This window comes from Acipenser ruthenus, chromosome 17, assembly GCF_902713425.1.
Source record: "Acipenser ruthenus chromosome 17, fAciRut3.2 maternal haplotype, whole genome shotgun sequence".
NCBI classification, from domain to species: domain Eukaryota; kingdom Metazoa; phylum Chordata; class Actinopteri; order Acipenseriformes; family Acipenseridae; genus Acipenser; species Acipenser ruthenus.
Genome location: NC_081205.1, coordinates 8,458,896 through 8,469,593, shown reverse-complemented (window position 1 = coordinate 8,469,593; position 10,698 = coordinate 8,458,896).

Sequence of the window (10,698 nt, the reverse complement as noted above, 5' to 3'; positions counted from 1 at the left end):
CTGCAACACGGCCACCTATCTACTAGACTGAAGATCACGAGTCAATCCATTCTTTTCTTTTGACTGCCAAACTGAAGTAACTGAACCCTGTAGGCGAGGAGTGCCCAGCCTGGGAAATCACTGCTTATCTTACATAAGAAAACTTGGTGGAGTTTTGTTGGACGCATAGCAAAATGCAATCCGAAAGGTCTATAAGAGAGTGTGAATGCATGACACAGGATTGGTGCAACAAGACAGTTCACCATGTCGATTGTGCCACAGACAGACAGATGGACAGACACACAGCACTACTATTTTTAATGAGGACCTGACACACCACCACAGAACTGATGAACTTGTTATAAGCCAAACTATTTAAAAATCAAATTGTATTTTATTCATAACAGAATAAATCAAACATAAATCACAGGTTTAGGCTTTGTGAATAGGGTCCATTATTAAGGGCTTGTTTTGTATCTTGGTTTAACAGATTAATAACTTCACACATTTTCTAAAAACAATGCTTTTCATTGTAAAGTGGTTTATCATGTAAATCAATGTGGCTTCCTGTGACAGAAATACAATGAGTTCTGGTGATAAATCTTCCTCCCGACCTGTGAGGGCGCTAAAGAACGGGAGGAGAAGTATCTGGAAGGGCTGGCCTGACAGTTCGTTTCCGGGACCGGGAAGTGGGTCAGCCTGGAAAGAAGCGAGACTCTGTTGTAAGACCGTATTGATTTGACAGGTAAACGAGGGGCAGCTGCAAGTAATAAGGCAGCTGCAACCGTTTACCTAGATATCATGCGGGATTACATATAGGGGCCAGGGTAACGCTGTTCTTTTCCTTCGTTTGGGTAAACGCTAGGAGAGAGAAGCTCTTGTTATAAAAGAAAATTAAGTGTTGTGTTTTGTTGTGTTTGTTTGTGTAATTGTCTGTGTTTTTCACCACCAGACAGTTAAAGCACTACTCCGGAGCTGTCGCCAAGGGTCAGCACTATCCGGAGCACCACTGCACACCGCACTATCTGTGTTTGCACTAATCACCCTCACGACTGCCCTCACCCAGGACTGGTGACCGTCTGTTTGTTTTGTTCGGGACTGTGCCCTGTTTATTGTTATCCCTGTGCGTTACACATTGTTGTGTATCGCCGGGGATTTGTTTATTTTTCGGTCACCAGACCTGGAAAAGAAACAAAGCACCTTTTTCACTGGATTACCGTTGTCTGCCTGTCACTCCTGCACCGCATCACCACTACACCTGTTCCCCTTACCAGCCACTTTGCCACATGTGGTGTCAGACTACGGGATTATGGACCGCAACGCGCTAGCGGAGCTGCTGCAGGCACTGGAGAGCAGACGCGATGCAGAGGAGAGAAGGAGGGAGGAGCGATACACGGCGCTCATTGAATGGGTAGGGCTGGCCGTTGCCGCAGCATTGGCCCCTACCACAGCCCCGCGGATGTCGCCCCCGAAGGCACGGACGATGAAGATGTCGGCGGAGGATGACCTGGAGGCATATTTGGTGGCGTTTGAGCGGCTGGCTACCGCGGCGGCTTGGCCGCGGGAGTTCTGGGCCAGCCAGTTGGGACTCTGCCTGATCGGGGAGGCTCAGGCAGCCTACCAAGCCATGAGTGACCATCACGCCACCGATTACGACCGGGCGTGGTTTAGGGAGTACCGGAGAGCCCCAGAGACACGCCTCAGGGTGGTTGCAGAGCGGTTGTGCGACCACATGGTGCATTGGCTGACCCCCGGGAAGAAGACCGACCAACAGATGGGGGAAGCCATTGCGGTGGAGCAATTCTGCCATGTGGTCGGCGCCGAAACCCAGGCGTGGATACAACGCCACAACCCTGACACCCTGGAGGAGGCAGTCAAATTGGCAGAAGATTTTGAGGACTCCCTGACTTCTGCCCGGGTCGGGACCTCTCCGTCCCTCTCCTCCAACACCACCCCCACCACCCTTATTTCCAGGACCCAGACCTCCGAGAGCGCCGACCCCATTGGGCCCCCTTGCCTCCCCCCCATGGAGACCAAGGTTGGTCCCCAGCTGGGGTAGAGGTGCTGCCCCTGCCCCGTTGCCATACCAGCAACAGGACAGATTTCTACCCTTTGCCCCCTCTGTCCCTCCTGTCTGTTTTAGGTGACACCAGCCAGGACATCTGGCCAGGTCATGCCCTGCTGCCATGGAGTGTGATGTGGCCGCGTGCAATTGGGCACCTGAAACTGGTAAGCATGGGGAAGTGGTCGAGAGGGGCCTTGTTTGATTGATGTTGTTTTAGGGAATGTGAAAACCCACGCATTAGTGGTCACAGGGTGTGAGCAAACCTTGATTAGGACATCTCTCCTGGGCGGTGTGCCATGGCGGCGACGAGGTCAGGTGGCCATCTCCTGTATCCATGGAGACACGGCGGCATACCCCACATTAAAAGTATATTTATCGGTAGGACCGATAAAACGTCACCTTGTAGTTGGGGTGGCGGAAAGGTTGCCACACCCAGTTATTCTGGGCCGAGACTGGCCAAAATTCAAAGAATTGATGCAAATAATGGCAGTCTCAGCCACACACGTAAACGTGGCAGAAAAAAGGAAAGGATTGGTGATGTGTTTCCTTTTCACACTGAAATGTTTTCCCCTCTTTTCCGTCCTAGAAAAACAAATAAGGAGAGACGGACCGCGAAATGGGAGGGAGCGTTTTTGAGACAAGGCTGGGGTCTGGTGGAAGAGTGCTGCAATGGTAACAGACGCCAGTCGAAGGGAGTGGGAACGCAGTGTGACCGAGAGAGCGAGGTTAATGGGCCGACTAGGGCAGAGGTTATTCCAGCCCCTCTCAATGTACCGGACCCGTGGTACTCAAGCGCGGACCTAGTGTGGGGCCAACATAACGACCCGTCACTGGTGCACGCTTGGGGGCAGGTCCAGGTCCATTGAAGGTAAGGAGGTTGACGGCGCTGGGGCGCTAGTATATCCACATTTCAGTATCAAGGGGCAATTACTGTATAGGGTAAACCTAGCCGTGGGCACAGGACAGCCTGTAACACAATTGTTGGTTCCCCCATCTTGACAGACCGAGGTCATGAGGCTGGCGCATGATATCCCTTTTGCGGGGCACCTCGGAGCCGAGACAAGGGAACGGATATTGGCTCGGTCTTCATACTGATGTGTCGAGATATGTAGCCACATGCCCAGACTGCCAGTGAGTAGCGCCAGGTCGAGTGCGCCCCGCCCCTTTGGTCCCACTGCCGATTATTTCCACTCCATTCGAACGCATTGCAATGGACATAGTGGGCCCTTTGCTACCTTCTGACTCCGGGTATATGCATATATTTGTGGTGGTGGATTATGCAATGTGATACCCGGAGGTAGTTCCATTGAGGTCCACTAGTGCCGCTGCAATAGCCACAGAGTTAGCGCAGATTATGGCTAGAGTAGGGATCCCCAAGGAGATTTTGACCGATCACGGGACCAATTTTTTGTCCAATACATTACAGCAGGTGTACAAAATATTGAAAATACGTCCCATCAGGACATCCGTTTATCATCCACAATCGGACGGTCTGGTTGAACGTTTTAATCAGACCTTAAAGTCGATGCTGAGGAGATTCGTAACACAGGAGCAGAAACATTGGGCATCGCTTCTTCCCTACCTCCTTTTTGCGGTGAGAGAAGTGCCGAGTTCAACGGGGTTCTCCCCCTTTGAGCTCCTGTACGGCCGGCAGCCTCGCGGCATTCTCGACCTGCTGATAGAGGGGTGGGAGGAGCACAAAGGCTCATCCAAAAATGTAGTGAAGTATGTGCTCCTACTAAGAGATCGCCTGGATTTGGTCGGTCGTTTGGCCCAAGACAACCTCAGATCGGCTCAGCACCGACAGCAGCAGCATTACAACAAAAATGCACGGATTCGAACCTTTCGACCAGGGGACAAGGTAATGCTGCTACTTCCCTCATCAGAATCAAAACTGTGTGCTAAATGGCAGGGGCCGTATGAGGTGATTCGGGCTATAGGGAAAGTAAATTATGAAATTAAACAGCCCGATCGCTGGAATGAACGTGAAATTTACCATGTTAATTTGTTAAAGCCCTGGCAGACAAGGGAGGTCTTATTTATAGCCCCAGGCAATATGGATGATGATTTAGGCCCCTGTCCAGAGACCCCGAGCACAAAAGCGATTTCAATGGGGGAACAATTGGTTCCGGATCAGCAAAGTGAGCTGCGGTGTCACAGTGCGAGAGAGACCGTACCAGATCCCGGAAAGTCGACGAAGTGGCGTTCGCAAAGAGGTATGGGATATGCTCGAGCTTGGGGTGATTGAACCTTCCAGGAGCGAGTGGTGCAGCCCAATTGTCATAGTGGCTAAGAAAGACGGCACCAACCGCTTCTGCGTGGATTTCAGAAAGGTAAACGCTATTGCTAAGTTCGATGCATATCCCATGCCTCGGGTCGACGAACTTTTAGACAGACTGGGAAAAGCGAGGTTTATTTCCACTCTGGACCTGCCGAAGGGATACTGGCAAATCCCTTTAACCCGCAGCTCCAGAGAGAAAACCACATTTTCAACACCAGAAGGGCTGTTCCACTTTAAAACCATGCCATTTGAGCTACATGGTGCGCCCGCTGCCTTTCAGAGACTGATGGACCAGGTTTTACACCCACATCATGAATATGCAGCAGCGTATATTGATGACGTGGTGATTTACAGCTCCACCTGGCGAGAGCATTTGGCTAGGGTTGCAGCCGTTCTTCAGTCTCTAAGGGCAGCCCGGCTGACAGCTAACTTGAGGAAATGTGCGTTTGCCAAAACAGAGACTCAATATTTGAGATTTTTAATGGGAAATGGAAGGGTGAGACCTGTGGTCACCAAAATCCAGGCTTTGGTTGATGCAGCGATCCCCAAAACCAAGACTCAGGTGAGGTCACTACTGGGCTTAGCCGGTTATTACCGCCACTTCATCCCCGAGTACGCCACAGTGGTTAACCAGTTAGTCGACCTCACCAAAAAGAGTGCTCCAAATTTAATTAAATGGTCAGCTGAGTGTCAGGGGGTGTTTGATATGATTAAGCGTAGACTTTGCCAGGCCCCCACTCTTATTACCCCAGATTTCACCAAGAGATTCATCCTTCACACCGACGCCTCGGATGTAGGTTTGGGTGCAGTCTTGTCCCAAAAAGTAGCTGGAGTAGAACACCCGATATTGTACCTGAGCAAAAAAATGTTACCTCGGGAACGTAACTACTCCGTAGTCGAAAAAGAGTGTTAAGCCATTAAATGGGCTACTCACTCTTTACGATACTACCTGCTGGGACACTCATTTGATCTTGTCACAGACCACGCCCCACTCAAGTGGTTAAGCACAATGAAGGACAGCAATGCCCGGAAAACTCAGTGGTATCTGGCATTGCAGCCCTTCATGTACCATATGGTACACCGTGCGGGGAAAGACCACCAAAATGCGGATTATTTTTCCCGGGAGGGGGGAGTAATGGGAAAGGTAGATTTAGCCGAGTGTTCCTTCGGCTCCACTCTGAGCGGTGGGATATGTGACAGAAATAGAATGAGTTCTGGTGATAAATCTTCCTCCCGACCTGTGAAGGCGCTAAAGAATGGAAGGAGAAGTATCTGGAAGGGCTGGCCTGACAGTTCGTTTCCGGGACCGGGAAGTGGGTCAGCCTGGAAGGAAGCGAGACTCTGTTGTAAGACTGTATTGATTTGACAGGTAAACGAGGGGCAGCTGCAAGTAATAAGGCAGCTGCAACCGTTTACCTAGATATCATGCAGGATTACATATAGGGGCCAGGGTAACGCTGTTCTTTTCCTTCGTTTGGGTAAACGCTAGGAGAGAAGGATTGAGAGAGGAGCTCTCGTTATAAAAGAAAATTAAGTGTTGTGTTTTGTTGTGTTTGTCTGTGTAATTGTCTGTGTTTTTCACCACCAGACAGTTAAAGCACTACTCCGGAGCTGTCGCCAAGGGTCAGCACTATCCGGAGCACCACTGCGCACCGCACTATCTGTGTTTGCACTAATCACCCTCACGACTGCCCTCACCCAGGACTGGTGGCCGTCTGTTTGTTTTGTTCGGGACTGTGTCCTGTTTATTGTTATCCCCGTGCGTTACACATTGTTGTGTATCGCCAGGGATTTGTTTATTTTTCGGTCACCAGACCTGGAAAAGAAATAAAGCACCTTTTTCACTGGATTACCATTGTCTGCCTGTCACTCCTGCATCGCATCACCGCTACACCTATTCCCCTTACCAGCCACTTTGCCACACTTCCTCAGTAAATGCAGTATATAAACAATGTACAGGTGTGGTATTTTATGAAAGAGACTATCTTTCTCTTGGGGGTACGCAGAGCAATTATTTCAACATATAACTAAGTAAATAGATAACTTGCCAGAAATGACATTTAAACTTGTTTTTAAAACGCTTTGAGTTGCGTTACCTCAAAAGTCCTAAAAGACAAGACCACAGAGCTTGCCAACCTGAACAAAATAAGAATCTGATGATAACAAAAATATTGGCATTGTTTTAATAAAACAAACATTTCCTGCAGTGTCACCAGTATAAATATGAAGTCAAATTAGTGTGCTTTACAAGAGAGCCAAAAGCAGCCTGTATTTGATGTGGTTGCCCACAGGGTAGAACATTGCTTTGCATTCTGGCAATCTTTACGCTTTTGTGCACTGCATTGGACTCATATGAAAAGATCTGTGGAGTAGAGGTTTGTATTAGAATTAAACAACATCATTTAAACTGATAGTTTAAAAGCAAAATTGAAATGTCCTGGCTGTTAAATGTTAGGGTTCTTTGAAATGTATTCTGCAGCAATATGTTTTTTAAACATTTTCAAACGCATTATGAAAAGGTGCAGTAAGTTCTCTCTCATTACTGTATGGTACTCTCTTTTTGTTTTCCAGACATTTTCCCCCCTGCTGTCTGCGATGTCATAAATGTGATGATGAACTTACTTTTCTCTCCCCAATTCATGAAAATGTAATGTTTACAATGGAAGTTGTTTCACCTTTCATGGAACTAGCATATGGTATATTTGCAGAAATAAACTTGTCTATTCCCAAATTAATATTTTTCCATAGGTTTTCAAATCCTGTGTAGGCCCACTTGTGTAATTCTGCAAATTTTAAGGCATTTTTTCAATGTCAGTGCTATATTTAAACAACTCCAGTCTTCAATATGCTGTTAAGCATTAGATTACAAGGTGATATAGTTTAAAGATGGTGCTCATGGATGTGAAGTAGGAAAAAAAAGATCTGCCTAGGAGTTTATACACAGAAGAATGTAGCTTATAACCTATGGCACTGTTTCATTAAAAGCTAAACAACTTCCATAGAATTTTTTTTTGGCCATCACTTGTAGGCAAGCTTCTCATCTTTTTCTAAAGGTGCTATTTCTTGTGAAACCATAAAACCAGTATGCAATTTTTTCAGTCACCATTTCTGGGTTCAGAGACAGAAAACAAAGCTTTAAAATCTGGCAGTGCAACAAACATATAAATTCGGAGAGACTCCCAGAAGCTAATATTTCAAAGCTGAAATCTTCTCTGGACAAACATTAACTATATTTTAGTTAATACACGTATTTCGCTTTTTATCCGGCTGTAAAATAACCATGCATTTTAACAGAACAACGTAAAGCTGCCATTTGTACCGTGGACTAGCAGGAGGAAAAAAGGTTAATCTGAAGCAAGAAGTGGTGCCCATTAAATGCTTAGCGTTCCTCTTATACATACTTGGAGATGCATGCTGGGGGCATGTTTTCACTGCCATGACTCTTTCATTGGGTGGAATATGCAGAACTGTGAGCCAAGCAGACCAACCGGGAATAACCTGTTATCCATTTAAAACCACATGGTAATGCTTGGATATTGTGGCAATGTTGTAAATGGTAAAAGATGATGGTGTGGGTATTCCTCCGCTGGTACGAATTAGCATTCGGCCTGGTTTTCATCAGAATCAGCCCACAATTCAAAATAATAATTTCCACCTGCAGTAAGGAGCCTACCCCTATCCACCCTCCTCCTTAGGATCTCCAAGTCATGTTGTAGAAAAGGGGGGGCGGGGGGGGGGGGGGTTGAAACGGAGGAAAACCTTGCAGATCAGCCTCTTCCCTTGATTACGGGCAGCAATGCAATATCATCCTTTTAAAACTGAGGTTTTTAATTTTAAATGGAGATTGAGTTACATGGTTGTCTGCCTGTGTTGTAGTGGCACCATGTCACACGGCTGGCTGAGTGATTACGTCAGACCCAGGAAAGGAAACACACACAGGACGGTGAAATGATGAAGGCGCTTGCTTGCGCCGGTTTATTGTAAATAAAAAGGTTGTACAAAACAGAAAACACAGACTGAACAAACAAAACGGCGCGTTGGCCAAAGTAAATAGACAAACAAAACAGATTAACACTTAAACAAACGGTGGATGCACAGACAAACAAACACGGTGAGTTTAAACACTTATTATTTTTATTATTCTTTTTGTTTATTTTACCTCCTCTCCACACCCTTTCTCCACTCACCGAACACACAACCCCGGGTGAGTAAAATGTGCATCTATTTATACTGTTGTGCCGGGATTCAATTACTAATTAATTATTCACTTGAATCCCAGCATGTGAATTAATTATGTGCAACCTCGTGCTCGCATATTAATTACTTTAAATGCATGTGAAGTGATGTGCAATCCTCGTGCTTTAATACAACTATACATTTTAAATAACTCGTGCTGCACACACCCATTTATATCCCGTGCAGCCAACTACAATACACCAACATTAACACACGCAACATACAACACAGAAATGCACACAGGGGCGGGGCACATTGCCACACACCAATATAACTGGTTGTAGGTGGACGCACGTTCCAGAAACTGCCTATAATGTAGGCGTCATATTTACTTAAGCTTTTAAGTAAATCTGGCCCATTGCATTGAACAGGCTTTCAAAATTTAAAATGTGTGGGTAAAGGCAGCAGTGTGGAGTAGTGGTTAGGGCTCTGGACTCTTGACCGGAGGGTTGTAGGTTCAATCCCTGGTGGGGACACTGCTGTTGTACCTTTGAGCAAGGTACTTTACCTAGATTGCTCCAGTAAAAACCCAACTGTATAAATGGGTAATTGTATGTAAAAATAATGTGATATCTTGTAACAATTGTAAGTCGCCCTGGATAAGGGCGTCTGCTAAGAAATAAATAATAATAATAAAGGTAATTTGGCTTTCCTACACCCTTCTCACCACTGATTGACCACAAATTACAAAAATGAGCTCGATAAGCAAATGGCAATTTATAAATTCAATCCATATATGTGACCTGTTCTATTGCAATGGTATACATGCTTCTAGTTTCGCTCACAACAGTAATTTATAAACGAAGTGGTATTTAAAATGTACAAAATCCCAACAGCAATCATATGCAGCCCTGCAAAGCAAGGCAAGTAAATTTTAAAATCCATAATACTTTAAAAGTATTGTCAGAGACCACATGAAGGTGCTGCTGAGTCGGCACTTCTGAATCATTGACATGAATATGTTAATGGTAATTTGCCCTGAAGAGACAGCACACATATAATAGAGCCAACCTCTGCTTTGTGGCTATAGTTGCCCGCAGGGGACGTATCAAATGACACCAAATGGACAGCCCATATTGGTGTCTTGTTACCAGTGGTTACTTTTGCAGCTTCTGCACTAATTAGGGTTAACTATCTTCAAACAAATCCAAATCAACAACAACAAAAAAAAGGAAATGAAATTTATTACGACCATGCAGAAGGCTGCCAACTTTCTACTTTGGCAACAGCCAGATTGTTGCATCTACCCACATAATTAGGATGATCCCAATTTTAGTCCAACAAAGACCTTTAAATGCTGATTTCAAACATTAAATTATCCCATCCATCCATTATCATAAACGGCTTACTCCTTTACAGGGTCGCGGTGACCTGGAGCCTAACCTGGCATACACAGGGCGCAAGGCGAGACTACACCCTGAACGGGACGCCAGTCCGTCACAGGGCAACACACTCACACAGAGGGCAATTTAGTCTGACCAATCAACCTGGACAGCATGTTTTTGGACTGTGGGAGGAAACCGGAACCCGGAGAAAACCCACGCGAACACAGGGAGAACATGCAAACTCCACAGACAGTCCCCTAGGCCGGATTTGAACCTAGGATCCTGGCGCTGTGAGGCAGCAGCGAATACCACTACGCCACCGTGCCGCCCCACATTCAATTCTGAATAATAAAATAAACAAAGGGACAGAGTAGCAGAGCTGTCTAAAAAAACTGAATACAATGTAAATATTTCAAACCTTAAAAAATAAATTTAAAAAAAAAAGGCATTGCTTCGGTAGTTTTGCTTTTGTTTTGACTGCACCTTGCTGCTACTCTTCCCCAATAATTGGGATACTTTATTTGCAGTTTATTACAATCAAATCGCTCATCAGATGAACAACCCTGGACTATGGCATTTAACAGTATTATGATTAATGCACAATTCAGAGTTGTCCTATTTTTCCAATTAATTAAATGACCAATTTAGCCTCTCATAAGCACTTAATTGGTTCAATTAAGTAATTTAGGGTACAGTTGAAACAAAAATCAGGAGGGACACTGGCACTCCATGACCAGGAATGGAGACCCCTGTGTATTACTCCCTCTAGTGGTTAATAATATCTTAAAATCACCATTACAAAATACTTTCTT